General features: G+C 30.7%; 1 protein-coding gene across 1 annotated transcript in view; it reads right to left on the bottom strand.

The window, feature by feature from the left end:
* gukh (NHS actin remodeling regulator GUK-holder) overlaps nucleotides 1-21,542 on the bottom strand; it is a 243,022-nt gene that overhangs the window by 72,187 nt on the left and 149,293 nt on the right. The gene's annotated exons all lie outside the window — the stretch shown is intronic.

The raw sequence follows: 21,542 nt of genomic DNA, 5'->3' as shown, positions 1-21,542 counted from the left end.
TTAAAAACCACTTTCATATTCAATATGCCAATAAAAGATTAAAAATTTGTTTTAATTTATTTTTTAAGCAATAACTTTGTGATTTTTCATTTTAAAATAAAAATGTAACTTTGTTTTATGAACATTTGTGTGATTTTAAAACTTAGTTACATTTTAATCATAAAAAATTGTTATAAAAAAAATAATTGGTTCTCTTAAACATTCAATAAATTAAATTAAATTATTGCATAATTTATACTTGAAGCACATTCTGAGATTTTCCATTTTATAATTAAAATGTAACTTTGTTTTAAAATCACCATAAATATTTTTTTATAACTTTTTTTTTTATAATGTCTACCAGTTTCAAAGCTAACCGCTTCTTTATCAAGACCGATTAATCAGTTAAAAATTATTGTAAATTAAAAATTGGCTCCCCAAAATTTTCCCAACAATTTTGCTACTCACGTTAGGCTCTTTTGGTCCAAGAGGTTGCCGACCTCTGTGCTACGCAATTAGTTTTATTCAGGAGAGAAATAACAACTTCCTAACTTACAACTTTTCCATTAACATACAACTAATCATTCCTCAAAAGGGAATAGTTATTTATAGCAATGTATGGGCAACTAATACAATGGAAGGCAATCAAGAGAAAAAAGATTACTTTGTTCCTGAATTGTATTATGATTTTTGTCCGCCTCCGTAGTGTAATGGTCAGCACGCTCGGCTACCGTTCTGGAGGTCCCGGGTTCGATTCCCAAGGGGGATAAAATAAATATAAGTGATTTTTTCACTGTAATATTTATTCAATATTATTACCCTGGACTGGTACCTGAAGCGGAAGGCTGATCACCTTTCCTTCATGTGTAAACGATCAAGATAACACTGCGTTTATATGACGCAGTGCCCTATGCATCATTGGGGTGCGGATAAGGGTTTTATTATTTATTATAGGAATCACGATCATGAAGATTTTTTGATGGAATAGAACTCTTAATTTTACTGACGTGTCAATGTTAAGCACACAATATTTTGAGTTGCCCAAATTTTCATTCAGAAATTCTGGATTTTCCTACACTTTTTCATCATGAAGGTTTCTACTAATAAAAACTTACTAATTTCAACGACAGGTGTTGCTGAAGAAGTAGCAAGCGGAAATTGTTTTCAATTCAGGCATGAATATAACTTCTGAAATTTGAGTAGTATGGTTATCAACCACGGGTTAATGTTACACGTTTATAAAGTGATTACTTAAACCAACCTACACATGAACAATGTATAGGAAAATTATAATTTCAAATTAATTTACGGTTTGAACTACGATTTCTGCATGGTCCAAATCCAGAGTGAAGTCGTTAGAGCATTTGGCTATAATGCTGGAGGTTTCAAGTTCAATTCAAAACGAAAAAAAGGCATAATTGTATTCTTGATTGTATTAATAATTGTATTCTTGAGCAGATACCTTTTCATTGTCCAATTGGAATCAATAGACATAGTCATACCTTTTATAATCCAGCACCATCAAAGAACTATTTAAAAAATTCCTTTATTTTTCAAAGTTGTGGGAAATTTAATGAATGTTGTACCCACCTTGATATGTTCTACTCCAATCTTTCAAAATTTAAAGCTAAATTGTTCGAAATCTTATAAACCTAAAAAAGTAATTCTATTCCCTGTCCTTTCCTTTTCTTCTTTTCCTATCACTGCCATCTCCTTTTTTCTTTATCCCATCCTTGTCTCATGTCTCTTCCTTTATATAGACCTCTCTTATGCATAGTTGTGAAGAACTATAATTGGTTCTCATGATTTTATTTTTTGTATTCTGTATGTATCATATATTGTAACTGTTGTTCTTCCTTCCAATAAAATAAAAGAATAAAAAAATTGAAAATTATTTGCCGAATCTAAATCTTAAATTAGTCATATACATTACAAATTAGGCAAATATTTAAAGAATTCGTTTTTATGACGTAAGTAATTGGAATGCCCTATTAGAATGCACGAATGTCAGAATACAGCTTGAGCGTATTCCGAAGAAATACGAGAAACATGGAAAGGGTAAGCTCTTCGTCAAATTAAATTAGCTGCGAAGAAACTAACACGAGGACTGACACTGAGCACGGCAAATGTTTGGATATCCTAACTTAGATCAACACGGAGGTAAGGAAGGAATTGAAATAAAACATCCTGTGAACTTTTACAGATGGGAGACAGTAAACATCTCTGTAAGCAAACGTATCTACCGAATATCACACAGTGGAAATATCCAGAGATATTTAGTCACTGTGGTTTAGTTTGTACTATAAATCACTCAATCCCACCTTACCGAGGCAAGTATTCAAATTATGCTACACGCGTGGGTAAATGTAAATAGAGCATTGATAACACCAAAAATTAGTGAGATGGTATTTGTATAAAGCAGAAACTCCATATTCAATTAAGAACTTAATATGACTAAAGGAGGTATATTTTGGGCGTGCCTACGAAATATTTTTTTTTAAATTAACGTTTTACTTAGTAAATACCACTATTTCTTAAAATCTATTGTGACACGTGTTTCGATGCATTCCGCATCATTTTCAAACACCGTATAATGTGTGTAAACATCGGTGTTTGAAAATGATGCGGAATGCATCGAAACACGTGTCACAATAGATTTTAAGAAATAGTGGTATTTACTAAGTAAAGCGTTAATTAAAAATAGATGGATTTTACCACAAAGTGAATTCTGCCGAATCAATTAATGAAAAAATTAAAATCATTTACTAATTCATCATATATGTAAAGTTTTAAAACATCATTGGGGAAAAATCAGTCTTATTTTGTATGAATCAAGTTTCTAACCAAAATGTTTATAATTTTAATATTGATTATTATATCAGACACTGGATTATTTTCCCTATAGGTGAGTTGCTAATATTAAATATTATCTCAACTTGATATGAAAAATCTACGGTTCCTCTTAATATGGAAGAAGATGAACGTTACACAAGTGTATAAAGTGATCACTTACAGGTCATAAGCGCTGGGAAGCTAAGACTTCCATCTTTCTTCATATAAACAGGAACAATAGTTTTATATCAAGGTGAGACACCTATTATATCAAAATATTTTTGCCATAATAACTGTGACTGTCCAATTAAAAAGATAAAAAATATATGCTGACATTTCTAATCCATTCGATTTCGTAATGCCTGTGGGTAAAAAGGGTTTCTGATGTAATTCGAATTTCTCATTGCGTCATTTCTTAAATAGGGTAGGCTCAAAGGAATGAACGCCATACAATTGGCGTTGTCACGGTATTTAGTCCGACATTCCTTCGCTTATATAAATCTATCGATACACGTTGGTCGGTGACGTAAATTCTTAGATCCAAATTTAACCGTGAATTGATTTGGTCATACAAAGAAAACTTTTTTTACCGTCCCGGTTAAAGCTTTTTCTCATTCACAGTATTTTGACTATTCTTTCGGATTTCCTTGAAATTATATCCTATATATTTAATGATGTATATTTAAAGTGTTTAATATTGTGTAATACTTCTTTTTTTAGCTTATCAATGTAGACACGACTAGTTTCGAGAACTACAGATGTTCTTATCAACAGGTGAAAATTCAAATTGACAGGTGAAAAAACATACTGATAAGACATCTTAATATTAATAATCTCTTAAAGGTATTCTTACGCAAATGTGCTATTTTAATATATAAATAAATCGTGATGTGATTCCACAAATTTGATATAAAATTAAAAAATAAGGTTACCTTTGCTGTCAGATATTTTAAGAAAATGTAATTATGTTCGTATCTAACCATTTTACTTTTTCGTACCTAACAGTTCTTAGTCTACCGGAAGTAATAGTACACGTCTCTTCATCGGGAAAATTAATACAACAGCATGTAAAAAACAGGCTACAATATTGTACTTTTCTTATTGATCCTTTAGAAAATATCAAATCGTATGCGTCATTGGAGTGTCCGAAAACCATATACACCAAAGGCAGAAGGGTCGTAGTTTATTTATGGTGGAAAGAGAGGGTGGGTTGCCGAATGGGTGGTGAGTCTAGCGTTTTGACCAATGCATCGTACAAGGGGTTATATGGATTCTTAATCCATTTTACAGACACCCTTACTACACGTTGGCTTTCGGACAGTCTAAAACGTGCATGAAATTTAATATCACACGTTGCCTTTTATACTACTAAAGTGAAGTAAAAGCGATATTAAAAAAAGGGTTTTATTTTTGTGTCTTGATACAGATAAGGATAAAAATTAAGAAATCTGACAATGCTTTCGTTCTTTCAAGAAAGATTACTGGCGATAAGTTTTTGTAACAAGTGTTTACAAAAAACTTAATCGTTTTTGGATTTCCAACAAATATATGGTGAGAAATTAAAATATTACTCTCTAAAATCAAGTGCAAGGGATACCGATACTCTGCGACACATTAATACAGAGGGAAATGATATAAGAGGTATAGGTAAATGATATAAATTACAGTTGTTTTAATATATAATCGCAGACTACTTTCATGGATTAAACTCATTTTGTTGTTGCAGAACCGATGGCGTGGAATGCTCTTTCACTAGTAGTTACAAATAGCGAGAATGAGATGATCTTTAAAAAAAACTAAAAACGCATTTGTTTGCAAAGAAATCATTTCTGCTATGACCTTTACCCTAGTTCAATCACAGTGAAGCGTTCGTAAGATAGTGTATTTTACGAAAATGGCATTGTGTTAATTAAACAAATTTATATTATTTTTTGACATCTCATCAAAGATGAAGAAGAATATGGAAGTGATTCAAGAACAAGGTTTCTAAATTGGTTCATATATATATATATATATATATATATATATATATATATATATATATATATATATATATATATATATATATATATATATATATATATATATATATATACATATATATATATACATATATATATCTATATATATATATATATATATATATATATATATATATATATATATATATATATATATATATATATATATATATATATATATATATATATATATATATATATATATATATATATATATATATATATATATATATATATATATATATATATATATATATATATATATATATATTGAACTTCTAAGAATTTGAGTAGTGTGGTTGTCAATAATGGGTAGAATTGGTGAATGTTACACGTGTGTAAAGTGATCACTTAAACCAGCCGATGACGGTCGTCAGCCCCGTAAATGCCCACACTTCCATATTCTTCTTCATCTTTGATGAGATGTCAAAAAATAATATGAAAATAACTCCTGTAATTGGAGATAATCCAGATTTTGTGAACAAGTATTTGGACACACTCAAAATGTTGTAAACAAATATATTATAATTATATTATATGACAATTAGTATTTATATTGTTTAGTTTGTCGGATCAACGCACCGAATGAATACCAGATTTACAGAAGAAAATAAAATATTATCCTGTGTCTTAGTTGGACTATGGATGGTAGACAGAATTTAATAATGAAGAAAATACAGAGGCTCTCTGGTGATAATAGCGGTGTCATTATCATCAACCCAACAGTCATAACTCAACACTCCAGTAGCAATTTCCCAGCATTCATTTGAGGCGTTTATTTTCCTTTTAAATGTGCGCCATTAACGGGTCCGTTGTAGGCGTGCCCCTGTGGATTTAGGGTAAGGAATTATGTTATTAAAATTTAAGGGTGGAATGCAAAATGAAAACCAAGACCTAATTCTACACTTACATTTATAAGTGTCACGAAGGGTTGTACGGATAATGAAGAGTGTAAGATGATTTGACCCAGTTTTTGGATTCTCCCTACATGAATTACATTCACATTCGTTGTTTGTTTTGATCGCGGATCATAAAACGCAAATATGTATGTTGAATCTTATGATTTTGCAAAAACGATAACGTTTTGAAAATAACATTTTCAAAACGTTATCGTTTTTTAATTTTGTTTCAAGATACTTTGTGGGACATTTTTACAGACTAAAAAAATTCAACAGAAACATTTTCACCACTTTTTACCAATTACGAAAGAAAAGGGGTGAAAACAAAGTTAGTGTTTTATTTTGAAAAAGTTTCAAAATGAAGCAAGTTTCAAAAATCCTGGTTACATGAACAATCAAATACATTTTTTCGTAATCTAGTGTATATGAAATTCTCTGCGAATATTGTTATGTATTTAAATAAAGAAAAAAACTCTGATATTTTTATTAGATACGTAAAAACAAAATAAAAAATTAATAAAATAAAAAATCATCTTTTACGTAGTAAACAAATATATTTTATTACCGAAATAGGATTCGTTTTTCAGCTAGTTCAAACACGTTAATTAAGTCTTTGACACTGCCAAATAAATTAAAAAGAAAATACTATACTTGATCACAAATGGTGCTGAGAACTATTATGTGAAAAAATGTGTCAGTTGAAAGATAAAAACAACTTTCGAAATTTGAGTGTGTTTGTCAATCAAGGTTAGAATGGTGAATGTAAAGCGCGTATAAAGTGATCTCTTAAATCAGGCTGTGACAGGTCGCAACCCCTGTAAATACCCAGACTTCCATATTCTTCTTCATCTATGTTGAGATATCATATGCCGTGAGAATTGTAATTCACAAGTATCAGGTGAACATAACTCGACGGAATGTTATTTTATCTTCAACTGGCCCGAGATGTATTATCTTGAATGTGATTTGTGCCCCAGTGATGCGGCTGTTTCTTTAAACACGAAAATAAACAAAAACGACACCTGCTTCGGGAGATAACCTCTTGACTTTTGTCGGCAATAAGCCACACCGGCCGCCATCTTTCATTTTCATTATGTCTGCGGTGTTGCCGCGTCACGATAAACACGGATAAAGAAAAGCTTTTTTTTTCACTGGCAAGGATGGATACAAATGAGAGCTATAAACGATGTAGCGGGCGTCGAAAGAGGAGCTTTATCATAATATACTTGAACATAATACTGTGCCGCCTTTTGCGAAAGAAATCAATCGGATTATAAGATGCTACTAAGTATTATCAACTGGAAAAAATGAATTGATCATTTTTATTTCCAATATTATTGTCAGTCTCCAAAGTCAAGCGGTTAGCGCTTTTGGTTATGATGCTGGAGGTTCCGGGTCCGATTCCTAAAGGGTTCAAAGTAAACAAATGTACGATTTTACACTCTTATATTTATTTAACATTACCTTGTACTAATTAATACCTAACGCGCAGAACCTTGCCTTCATATAATAAACGTACAACTTAACATTGCATTAATTTGATGTAGTGACCTATGAACCAACGGATGCGGGTAGAGTCAGAAGAGGAAGAAATAGAATATGTTACATACCTGTATATTTAATTTTGGAAAGTAGGAATCAATTACGTTAAAATAAAATGCGAATAAATTTTTATTACTGTAAATTCGCGCTCCATGTCTTAAATACTTAGAACAGGGTTCGTGAGCTTCTCCTATACAAAAGAGCTCATAGATTGATAGTCTCACCGACTTGTAATGACGTCACATGATTAATTTATTTTATTTAATTCACAGTGAAATCGGGATACAATCTATGGACATTTTCTTTTCTTCGAATTTTCGCTACTTAGTTCATACAAAAAATTGCTTTGCAAGAGTAGTCTCTCAGAAAGCCTATAGCTTCTTTATAAGATCTGAGAATACGGTGAAAGATTTCAAAGTAAATATCACATGATTTAAAAGCCTGAAGAAGCAATTTAAATAACTAGATACTAATCATAAATACAAGTAACCATATCTCCCTTAGTTCTTAACAGATTCGTTTTTCAAAGTACGCTAGACATGAGAATTTCGTGAATTAATGTTATTTTCCACAAACGTAAACAAACACGTGTTAATATTTTACGCATGTATTTGATTTGGCGAAATTCGGCGTGAAAGATAAATAGGGGAAACTCGGGGTAATCTGGCGTGATCTAATAACAAGGGGTCGTAATCTGGAATTGAGATCTTCACCCCCTTCACAATACAAAATACCTCTTAATATTTTACTAACAACTTAAGAAAATAGTAAAAACATTACCTTATACTTACACAGTACTTAATATATATATATATATATATATATATATATATATATATATATATATATATATATATATATATATATATATATATATATATATATATAAATAAATAAATAAATATATATATATATATATATATATATATATATATATATATATATATATATATATATATATATATATATATATATATATATATATATATAATAAATATATATATTATAGGCGTCTCACTTAAGACGAACCATCTATCTTTGTTATACGAAAGAAGATGAAAGTCTGAGCATCCCAAGGCTCACGACCCGTGATTTGGCTGGCTGAAGTGATCACTTTATACAGTTTTGTAACGTTCACCTGAACAACCATTTTGCATTATTTTTTTAAAGATGTACGGGTATATATGTACTGATGTTGGGTTACTTTCATATTTCAGTAGTATTTTTGTTAATTGGAATTTTGGATGAAGTCCATATGCACTGTTGTTGAATTCTTTTCATTTGCTAATTGTACTTTTCGATAGAAGTGGAATTTTGGCTGACGATGGTGCCCTCAGTTGAGAATTTGTGAAGTATACTCGTATGTATAGTTTTCTCCAATCGAACATATACCTCTTATTGTTCATTATTTAAAAAAAACGTTAAACTTTACAAAAATGGGTAGGTACATCAAAATAGAATAATCCAAGAAACCTAAAAGATACAAGCGTTGATATTCAACAGCTGGCTGAAATGGTGAACATATTTTTTTAATTAAACCGGTCCATTTTAACGGGCGGGTTGCAATTAAAACAAGCGCTCCGCTAAAATTACAATTATGGGGATCTTAATGAAAAATTATGCAATTATCTTTATACTCTTTTTGGAATTTAAGAATTCCATCCCTTGAGCAATTTGTAGTTCAGTTTCTCTTAATTACGCTGCGAAATGAGAAATCAAAGAGGTAAAAATATTTTTTATGTATATTAAACAAACAGTAATAAATATTCAACCAGTTTGATTGAATGAAATTCGCTATTGATTGAAAAATGAAAAATTTCTTTGAATCCAAGTGGTCAAATAGAATATAATGAAAATATACATTTCTAAAATGATTAATTTCACACTGCTTTCGGGTATACAATACTTTATCAGATGTCAAGAAATATTCAGCCTACAAGGAGCAAAATTTTGAAAATGCTATAACTAGGCGAAACAATTGTCATAATTTTAATTTTGTGTGTATTTTAACAATAAACTACTTATTGGACTCATCTTGTCCGCCTCCGTAGTGTAATGGTCAGCACGCTCGGCTACCGTTCTGGAGGTCCCGGGTTCGATTCCCAGGGGGGTCAAATAAATAAAAGTGATTTTTTCACCCTAATATTTATTCCATATTAGCCTGGACTGGTACCTGAAGCGGAGGGCTGATCACCTTTCCTTCATGTGTTAACGATCAAGATATCACTGAGTTTGTATGATGCAGTGCCCTATGCACCATTGGAGTGCGGATAAGGGTTTGAATGAATATTAGACTCATAAAATCAGTGTTTGATATAATAATTAACAAAAATGAAAAAACGAATAACAAACATGAATTAATTGTTATATCAATAATAAAAAAAATGAATTAATTATTATTGATATAATAATTAATTCATTTTTGTTATTCGTTTTTATTCGATTGTCATACAAATAAATATACCAAGTAGATTTGGTGCAACGCATTATCAAATAAGTGATTCTCTTGGCGTATTCGCGATATTTCCATACCGATCGGAATTAAGTCAGGTAAACTGGGGTGGCTTTATTGGAAAGGCGTCTTCATTATCGATTCAGAATACGCAGGTAATGAATTTTGCCGTATAATAGACAGGGGAAGGCGGCGTTAATGACAAACGCATCTATCATGATGTCAGATAACCTGCCGTGGGTACATATAGTATAAATATTACCCCATTTTCCCCTAAGTCTTTGGGTACTAACGATATGATGGGAACGTCAAACCGCACCGCCGAAATGGCCTTATGAATGCATAGTTTGCATGTGAGATAATAGCATGTACGTATAAGTACGTCTTAAGCGCGAAGTAATTAAAAACTTTAGTATGTATATTAAACACTTGAGTGTGTATATTTAAACTTTAGTATGTATATTCAAAACTGTAGTATGTATATTCAAAACTTAAGTATGTACATTTATTTAGTTTATATTCAAACCCGTAGATGGAAGCATCTGTAGTTTCTGAAACTAGTCGTTAAAAATATATATAATACTCAAGTGGTAAAAAATAAGTATAATTAAAATGTAACTTTTTAAAAAAATCCTTATAATTGATTTATTAGTGATTTTTAAACGAAGTTACATTTTAATTATAAAATAGACAGTCGCAAAGTTAGTGCTTTAAATATTAATTATAAAAAATAAGTGTTTTCATTCATCATTTCACAATTTATATTTAATTTATTTTCTAACTAAGTAACTAACCATCATGCCGCTTCCCCGCAGGAGTAGGTATAAATAATAGAACGCTACACCAATCTGTCTTTGAAAACAATCTTCGCCTCTTCCACATTCATGCATCTCCTCGTCATACTTATTGAAATACGTAGTTATGTCAATTTTTTCTCGGTATTCGTTTGCTTTGATTTCCACTATTTTTTTCGCCCTATATTTTTTTAATGTTCTTTCTCAGCCTATTCGATTCACATGCTTAAACCGTCTCGAAACACCTTTCTTAATTTTATTGATAACGCTTCTTACGTCAGCCTTGCATTTTTTCCTTATATCACCATTCGAACATCTATCATAAATCGTTTTGCCGCACATTCGTCTGAGAGATCGCATTTCGGCTGCATCCAGTAAAATTTCTTTTTTTTTTGCCCAATTTTGTGCTTCAATTAAATGTTTTTATACATTTAAAAACATAAAATAAAGGTAGTAATGACAAGAAAATAAAACAGAATTTTTAATTACAAAATTATAAGTCTGCCTTCAAATAATAAGCTATTGAATTAATATTGCATTTAGTGCCCTATACACCATTTTGGGAGGATAAGAGTCAGAAGTGATAAAAATAATTCATTAGAATAATTGTAATAGCCATTAGTTTGGCTTAAGGGCAAAGGGTATTTCAGGAATAATTCAATTCCACAAACCCATTTCAGTTTGGAAATCCTTTAAAAGTTATTCAATTATTTGAGAGGTTTAGTATTAATCGGGGGATGAATAAATAGTTAACAGTTTTTAAAAACAAAATAGTTTCAGTTTTAGGTAATTTTTTAGCCGGTCAATCTGAATTCTGATACTTGTAGCATTAATTAGACGAAGCATGAGGTTCTATTTTTACTAACGTGTGATCTTTTCTATTTATATTACATTGAGGAGAACAAAAAATTACTTAATGTAGTTTAAGATTTACGAGAAAAGCATCGAGAGGAAAGTTGGTAATAAGTTCGTTTTTTAACCATCGTAGAACCATTAATCACGCGAAATAGTATGCAATCCATTTCTCTCCCCATTATGCGTCCAAATTCCTACTTTTTGTTGGGGAATTTAGCATCGTTGTTCCCTTTGTACACGGAGCGCAGAAAGTTTAAAGTTAACACCTCCCGCCATCTCGAAACTTGCTATCTCCCGCCCCAGTGGATACAGTCTCTCATCACGCCTTGAACGGTGGAAACTTTCGAACAAATTACACCTCCTTGCTTCTCTGCACTCCTGGTAGTACGCTGGCTTAAAAACGTCAATTTGTTATGATAAACGGAGGGGATGGATGCATTTGGGGTTTTGTGACGAATTCATGGAATTTTCACCGTAAAATTTGACCAAGTTTGTTAAAGTTACTATAATTTACTTGAATAAGGAAGCGCTACTCGTTGTTAAGAAGTTCAGAATATACCCGCAATAAATATTTTTTAAATATTGGAAGGCATGGTATGCTACATTTTGCGAAAAAGCACTGCAGTAAGAAGCTCTCTACCCCAAAGAAAGAAAATAAATGGAAGATAAGCAAATGGTTCGTGATTAGAATTTTCTTTGTCATTTTTGAAATATGTGGGTTGGGTTGTTCAACATCAGAATGTTTCACGAAGAAAAACATCATTTTTTATCATGGGAAAGACTCGACGATATTCAGAAAACTGTAAAAGGAAAATATGCGATTTTTATAGACCAAAAGATAAATCATTTTCGAGAAGACTGCACCAAAGACGCTATAAAACTAGAGTAAAGGAAGAAGAGAAATTATGTTTATGGAAGACGTAAAGTTGAGATTTTGACATAAAACACACCCGCAAGAAAATCGTAAATTTCCATAATGACGCAGGGAGATTTCCATGGAAAGAAATCCTAAAATGGTTAAAAAATGTGGAAAGTTTCCAACATTATCGGCGCACGATTCAGGATCACGACTTTAATAAAAGACCAACGGTTTCCCTCACAGGAAGATGTAATATAAAATAGTTGTCCTTATATAAAACGCGGCTTGCATTCTTATGTTTGTTTTATCCATTTGTGTAGGTACTATCGAGTTAGGGGAAGATAGCAAGGTGCATCCGGGCGAAACCACAAGGGGTTTGTTGTGTATTTGTAGGGAAACAAGCTTAAAGAACATTCAGCGGATAATATCAAGTAACAAAAATATTCTATTACGAAGTATTTTAAGAATATAAACTCCATAAATGCGTCTCTTTTTTACTGAAATATTTATTTATTTACATATTTATTCAGTATCAATATGTAAAAGTATGAAATATATTAATTTATAACTTTTCCCCTTACAGAGACTTATCTCTTATAATGTTTCAAAACAATTATCCTCAAATACAATATGTTTTGTCAAAGATATGGTATGTGAGTTGTAAATCCGTATAACATCGAAAGATTATTAGTAGATACTCGATATATATTTATTGTACCTACATTTATGAATATTACTAGAAATAAGAATAAAATAAAGCTGCCATTGTTGAAAAAAACCGAATGGCAAAATTGTTTAACGTATAAGGGTTTGAAAACGTATGATGAGATACCTGAATGTATGAAGAATCAAAAGAGTATAAAAGAATTTATATAATATATGTAAAAGAATTTAAAATAAAAATTATAACATGCTTTAAATATAACACATAAAATAATAATAAAGAAAATTCTTTTAGCGCCATCTTAATAAAATAGAGCGCTCTACAGCATTTCACTGTGATTTAATTGGAGAAAACATATTTTGTATTTATATAAGATGGTTTGATTTTATTGTATTGGCCGCAGACAAAATGAGATATTTCAAATATAGGAAGACTACATAACAGCCGGTATGTGCACTGGTTCGAGCAATAAGGGAATTACTGCAGTCAAAAACGAATGGTGTTCCGTACGTGAGAAAATTGAGTGAGGATCGATTTCCTGGTGCTGAAATTCCACAAGGGATCAAAGCAATAAGAGAAAAATGTATCTCACGAGAAATACAGAAAATGAGAGAATTCTAATACGATTTTTGCCTTTGTTCAATATTAAATATGAGATTAGGTTATGAGAATCATAAACCTATTCAGAAATATGATATTAAAATTAACAAAAGACCGATTTTTAATATGAGAATTAATTTAAAATATTTGATGAAGTTAATGAATTTCGTACGAAACTCTATATCAATATACTTTTAAATTAGTTTTTTTCGTTAAAAATACCGACATACATTTTTTCCTGACGTATTGAATTAATATATAATTAAAATGTAACTTTGTTTTAAAATCACTTTAAATATTTTATTACAGCTTAATTATAATGACTATCGGTTGAAGCTAACCGCTTCTTTATCAAGACTGATTAATACTAAAACACTATCTACTTAACGAAATTTAAATATTTTGACGGTTAGGCAAAGGAGTATGGATAGATCTCATAGTTATAACATTTTGAATTGTCTTAAGTAGATAGTGTTTTAGTATTAATCAGTCTTGATAAAGAAACGGTTAGCTTCGAAACCGGTAAACATTTTAATTATGTTATAATAAAATATTTCTCGTGATTTCGAAATAAAGACACATTTTAATCATAAAATAGAAAATCACAAAGTTAGTGCTTCAAATATAAATTGTATTGAATTAATTTTGAGACTTGATAAACGTGTCGAAAAATATTTTTTAGATCACAAAAAGAGCATAATTAATTATTTTTCACGAGAGTTTTTATAATTTATAGAACAGAAAATAATTAAAAAATTATATTATTTATTAATTTGGAATTAACTTTGTGGAATAATATTACATTTTTTTTATTTTATCAATGTACACACGACTACTTTTGTGAACTCAGATTTTCTCATCAACAAGTGTAAATAATAATGAAAATCGAAACGAGTCAGTTGTTTCACAGTGATGCCCAAACATACAGCAGCAGATACCTAGAATTGTATTTTGCAATCGAACAGACGGTCAATCAAATCCTAATCTCCCTTCCTTTATAGCTTGTATACACATACACCTTCAAATGTATATATACAGATGTTATATAAATATATCCAGTTGCCTCGCATTAACCAATGCCCAGAAAATACAAACAAGGAGGCGAGGTATAAAAAAAACATTGAATTAAATTACTCCCAAAATACAAATGATAAAACATACGAGCACACACGAACTAAAAAAATAAAACGATGTGTAATAACAGCAATACGACTAAAAATTGGTATCATCAAGTCGATGTAATTTGCATCAAAATAGGCTTATTTGCACCATATGTAACCGTTTGATCAATTTATTTTTATTTACGGCATTTTAAGGCATAAATTATAAACATGTACATATTATCCAGAATATAAATGGTTGCTCTAAGACTAATTGACACGAAAATTACAATAAGTTAGGCGATTTAATCCTAAGAATAAAATGAAAATAATGGAAAATATATTAAAATGGGTAAAATGGTGAATATTGCACTGTGTAAAGTGATCACTTAATCAGCCTATGAGAGGTCATAAGATTTATGAATATCTAGACTTCCATAATTCTTCTTCATCTATGTTAAGATGTCAAAAATGTAAATATATCATATTTGGGAGTGAAGGAAGCATAATATGAATTGTATAAAGAAAGTGTTAGTGAAATATTCACGAAAATTAAAAAAAGGGTTAAAATAATTTTAATGAAAAGTTTTAATTTTTGGTATAAGTGTTCCTTATGATCTTAGAAGTGTCCCCTCAAAAGTCCCCACCCCCCGGGTGTCCGCTTCCCCCACTATCCTAAATAGGTCCCTGTCAAGGTATTTTGTTTATTTACAAAAACGGTTAAAGTTAAAAGACAACGGGCAAAGAGGACCAACATTAAATTACCTTTTTTACAAAATAGTATTATTAATTATTTGTATGAGATAGATAGGTTCTAAAATATAACTACTTAAATAATCTACACGAAAAAATCCATTTTCACTAATTTAGTAAAAAACCATAGAAGATATGATTTTATTTTTTAAATTTCTAATTCGCCTTGAATATATAATATAATGAGATTAAAAGTACAATAAACTTACGAATTTCGAATTTCTCTGATTTTCTTCTAAAATTACTTAATGCACAGCAGATGGTACTTACCTGGAAAAGAAACAAAATAAATAAGTACATAATAATTCAAATAAAACATGTAAGTATTGCAGTACCTAAATAAAATAAAAATGTATTTAATTCTATTTTATTTTCATATGTTTACGCATCTGATACTATAATAATGCGATTAGCACGTAGTTATCTAGATCGTAATGTAATTCAATCCGTTTTTCGCTTCAAATTCGTAACACATATAATTGAAAATTATGTTTTTAGGCTTATTTTTATAATAAACCAAAGTGTCGTAAAAATCATGAATCCCAATAAAACGTGCTAATCACTCCACTATAAAGGCTAAAAAGTGTCCATGTATCATTGAACATATCGTAAAATAGCTTTTTTAGATGTTACGTGAAATGGTAAATCATTTTAATGTTTTGAAATAAGGGTGGAAATAGAAGTGGTATAATAAACTTAGCACCCCAAATAAGCGTACAATTTCAAAGGCAATAAATAAATATACAAATAAATCAGTCACTTTTCTCTTTTATCAAGCCATGATACCATCCCTGAATTAAATATAAAATTGCAACATCATTCAATAATTTGAAGAACGTTATTAGACTTATTTAAATGCAGTGAGTTCGTAGAATGATCATTATCAATTATCATCTTTATATTATTATTACATAAACAACTTTATATAAGAACGAATATGTTGCCATATTAACACGGAAAATTAAACACACTGACTCAATTAGTGACATGCTGTAGTAAATATCGCATCGGAGATAATTCCAATATGCAAAACAGTATTATCGTTCACGAAATATTGTATAACGCTAATAATATTTTTACTTTATACGTTAAAATTACCATATTTTCACATGATTTTAAATTAACAATATTACGGCTGATGAAAAATTGTGCAAACGTGGATTTACTAATTACACACTCGTGTTTTCATTGTTAATCAACAAATATCGATTGGAATAACAGCAGGTACTAAAAAGCACTAGCGAAATTTTAATGCGTGTTGTGAATAAATTTCAGAAAAAATAAAATAAAGAGAGGATTATAAATATTTCCGCATGCATAGAGGGAAATCGGCAATTTCAATATTTCGTATATTGATATGATTTATTTAATATTAAAATAATAATAATAATGAGTGAACGTAGAACAGTTAAACAAATTTATGAGGTGAATTTAGTTGGAAAAAAGACCAAGAAAAACTAGGCATGATCAGATATCTGATACTTGAAAGCGGCCAGTCAGGAGTCGAAATAATCGGCGGAGATGCATGAATGTGGAAGAGGCGAAGAAGTTTGTGAGAAAAAAAAACAGAGTGGTATAGCATTCAATTCTCTCTGCCTACCTCTGAAGGAAAACGGCTTGATGGTAAGTTAGTTAGTTAGTAAAAAAGTTTATAAAATTTAGAATAAGATTTTGGAAAAATTTATATTAAAAGAATTTTTTTTCTCAAAACTCAAAGCTTTTAAAAAATGTTATAAATGCGAGTTGGTGCATTAAATGATAGAAGTAGCGCTTGGCTTTATTCAAACTTTCTGCACAACTACATTTATCTGTAGGATCGTCTCGGAAAAGACGGATATGTAAAAACAGGAGGTACAATATTATAGATGGAAATTTATAACGGAATAAACGATGGACATTGAGAGAAGCCAAAATCCTGTAGTAGAAGAACCGAAGAAGACAAAGAAGAAACATAATATCCAGAAAGTCAACGAAATTGGATCTATGATCGTTAAAACAAATAATATATCCGTGATTGCAAGATAGTCTTGAGGATCAATTGCAATAATGGTTCTGAAATTGGAAACAATAAAAATGAAACAAGCCCATGAAACTTACATTACAGGATATTGACATAACTGTCAACTTTGATGATAATTGACGGAAATTAGAATGTCCTGGTCGTATAAGTAAACGAACTATGCGGGTGTCATTATTGATAGAACATTGACTAAACAAGCTGTAGATTCTACTGAGCGATGCGATAACGAATGACACCCTGTAAAATGAGATGTAGCTAGAAATTTAAAGTTCTACAGGGGGATAAGGTAATAAATGCAGGGAACGAACGAAGTTAAGAATTTTATGATGGATGAAATAATAACTATTGCGATATGAGATTTTCGCTGTTAATACATCTAAAATTTTGTAAAATTAAGCGAAAGCGGAGAAGGCTAAGGTAGAGAAAACTAAATATATTTATATTTTTCTCAATATTATTATTATTTAAAGCATTTACTTTGTGGTTAGTCATTTTTACTTTTTTTTTTAAGTCTGTAAAGTGGTATTACACAAAGTGAACGATGAATGATATGGAGAGTGTTATATCACTCACTCCTTTAAAAAAAATCATAAATAAAAAATCATCAATTTCAGTAGTGCATGTTTTCGGAATGCCCAGAAAATGTACTTTATCCCAGCAAAAGCGGCATATTTTTAACTTAATATTCACCCGCTACAGGGCAGAAAGTATTGTGTTTGCATTTTGAAGAAAAGGTATTGTTTAATTTTTCTTTTAAATATACTAAATATTTTTCAAATGGAGAAAAAACCTTCAGGTTTTACCTAAAAAGATCCGTTGCATAGTAAAAAGTTCAATAAGTGGCTTGATATTTATATTAAATTTATATTATTATATTTTTTAACATTAAAAACGACCTCCTGAAAAATCAAGTATTTTTTATAAATGACGTTGTTGAAAGGAGTGAGCGATATGTTACATATCAAATTGACATACATACGTATATAATAATACTGCACATTCAACCTGTAATAATTGATACAAAAAGTATTTTCATTAAAAAGCGGAGGTGATTTTGAGAACTAATAAAACGTATTTAGTGCTGTGTGTCGTAAGTAACGTCTCAAGCGGTAAGTTGAAAGAAAGGGAGAGACTTGTACAATATGCGTAATGGTAATGAAAGACGCCAACATTACCACAGACTTCCCTCAAGCGAAACGAGTTTATGATGTGATGGTCCAGGGAGCGGTCATACTATCTGATTCACATGATTATTAGGGAACCGTTTTTCAATGCTTACTCTCTAATTTAAAAACAGATACCTTTTTATTTCGTAAAAAAATGTGCTCTGAAAACACAAAAAACTGATGCATACACCTATTACTACTTGGCCTGTTCAATAAATACATTGAATGATGTCATAAAATAAAATGTACACTATTTAGAAGTTACATGTATGGGTTCGCCTCAAAGTATTCGCCTTTCCCACGCACACACAAGGGTGTTTCCTCTTTTGGAAACAGTCTTAGAACGTTTCTTTTTTATTACCTTTACCTCCTTCATACCATTTCCTTTAATCTCAGAAATCTTCTCAAATCTTCTTCCTTTGACAGGCTATGACAGACCGTAAGCCCTGTAAATACTCATACTACCATATTCTTCCTCATCTATGTTGGGATGTCAATAGTTCGTTTTCTATCTATGTATCTCAATTTTTTATAATAATGATAATTATTTATTCTATTTCATCCAGACTCCCCCACATCGCACTGTACGGCCAACCCCATGGTAGACGACTCCCGGGCAGAGCACCAAAGAGATGGGTCGATAGCTGGGAATAGACATCGCAGGAGGCTAATTCCTCTTAGCAACAGGCCACAAGGCCTACCACAAGATGAAGAAGAAGAAGAAGATTTATTTCTATTTGATTAAATGTTGGATGTCCTTAGTCAGCCATAATTGTGTTTAAAAAAAAACAAAGTAATAAAAAAAATATTTTATTAAAAACTCATTAAAATATTAATTTCAGAAATACATACGATGTAGTGCGGTTGTTACCAATGTGGGGAATAAACGAAAAATTGTATTTAAATAGTTTCAATCGAAAAACAAGGCGATAGTTAATTCTTGCGTCAGTAAACAGCGACCAAAGCGGTGGATTTTAACATTCGGACGAAAATAACCCAGGGTTTAAATTCAAGTCAAAAGAAAATAAACTAAATTAAATCATATCATTTAATGGGATGGTTCCCGTGCCAGTTCTTAAAAATGTGCATTGAATCCATGACATACATTAAAATCAGACGTTCAAACAAACAAACCATTTATTAACGTAAACTTCATTAATCAGAAATGAAACATTGGCATAATACTACCAAATGCATACAGTTAAAATAAGGAAACTACTTATTTTAGAGAGCTTTTCTCCTATAGAAAATATTCAATAAATTTCGGGTTCCATATGAGCAATCATAGTTCTCCGCTTAATTCAATCAATTAATTAAGTCATATTTCAACTTTCAACTTTATCGACGCAGTGTTTTCTTGTCGTCAATGTTTTGGAAGATCCTGCGCTTCAGGGACAGGCTTAGTTTTTATCTTTCATTGTTGTAGTAGTCGCCTCCGTAGTGTAATAGTCAGTACGCTCGGCTACCGTTCTGGCGGTCCGAAGTTCGATTCCCAGGGGGGGTCAAATAAATATAAGTGATTTTTTCACTGTAATATTTATTCTATGTTACCCTGGACTGGTGCCTGAAGTGGAGGGCTGATCACCTTTCCTTCATGTGTTAACGATCAATATTTGTATGATGCAGTTTGTATGCAACGTTTGTATGATGCAGTGCCCTATGCACCATTGAGGTGCGGGCAAGGGTTTGAATGAATGTTGTAAGTATAAAAATATAAGAAAATAATGCAAAGCTGAGATAAGCACTATGAATTAAATTGATAGGTGGGTTCAGATGGTTTGGGCATGTGAATCGAATGAATGAGGAAAGAACAGAAATATAAATTTATGAGGCCATGTAGTAATAATAATAATTTGGATAATTTTTAAAGTGTTATTTTCGTAAAATACTACATCAAGGGCGCTTATAATCAAATTAAAAATAGCAGAGGAAGACATAGGAAAACTAAGTATGATCAAGTATTTCAAATACTTGAAAATGGTCAGGTCAGTCGTAGTAATCGGCGGGAATGTTTGAGGAGAATGTGGAATATGCAAAGATTGGCGTTCTATTCTTGCTCCCTTTGCCGGAAGCGGTGCGATGATACCTACATTAGTTTGATAGTTACAAAAAGACACAATTGAAACGCGTTTATCGTACAAGACAATACAGATAAAATACAAATAGTTTAATTTTGCACTGCCAATAATTAGTGCGTCACCATTAATTGATGATGTCACCCTAATCGGTAAGTACTCGTTATGTTCCGTAAGGTAAACACACTTACTTAGCAGAAGCGGAATACTTAAAAGATTCAATAACACTGCTAATGTTTAGTCTGCATTCGAGAATGTATGCAAAACTGCAGTGAAGTCAACAAGTAATCAGTTTCTTCGATGGAATAATTAATATTCAGATAATTTAATATTAAGGCGGTATATTACTTGAAGATTTCAACGTTTGACTTTAAAATATGTATTTATAATCATAAAATAATGAAAACACATTTTAGGTCGTGTTAAATGGTATTAATTATAGAGTTTGATTGCGGTAAATAGTACTCGTATTAATTGGGAAATACGATATGGTACGTTATAATTGAATATTTTAAGTAATGCTTAAATAAACGTTATGTATGTATCCGACGCAAAATGCTATTTTTTAGGCTGAATTAATTAATTATTTTTCAGCAGAATGTTAGATGTTTGATAACAAAGAAAATCAATGCTTAAATGAAATTTATATAAATTGGACATTTCGTACTCTGAATTATTTTATTTATAAACATTATAACACTTATTTTAAATTTATTAGTTCACATCTTCACATTATTTTTTTGATTTTTCATTATTTATCACTCGTTACTTTATTTAACAATATATTTTCTGGTGAAATTAATAAAATAAGCTCCAAAATATAGTGTTTATTGTATCCTCACGCACAGATTTAGCTTTATGTGTGATTTTTTTGTTTACGTGTTGAATATATATAAATCATCATCATCAAAATTAATTGCATGCATTTATG

Source organism: Brachycentrus maculatus, unplaced genomic scaffold (assembly GCF_059751285.1).
Source record: "Brachycentrus maculatus isolate JH-2025_06_01 unplaced genomic scaffold, ASM5975128v1 h1tg000237l, whole genome shotgun sequence".
Classification (NCBI taxonomy): Eukaryota; Metazoa; Arthropoda; class Insecta; order Trichoptera; family Brachycentridae; genus Brachycentrus; species Brachycentrus maculatus.
This window is presented reverse-complemented; position numbering and strand designations above follow the sequence as displayed.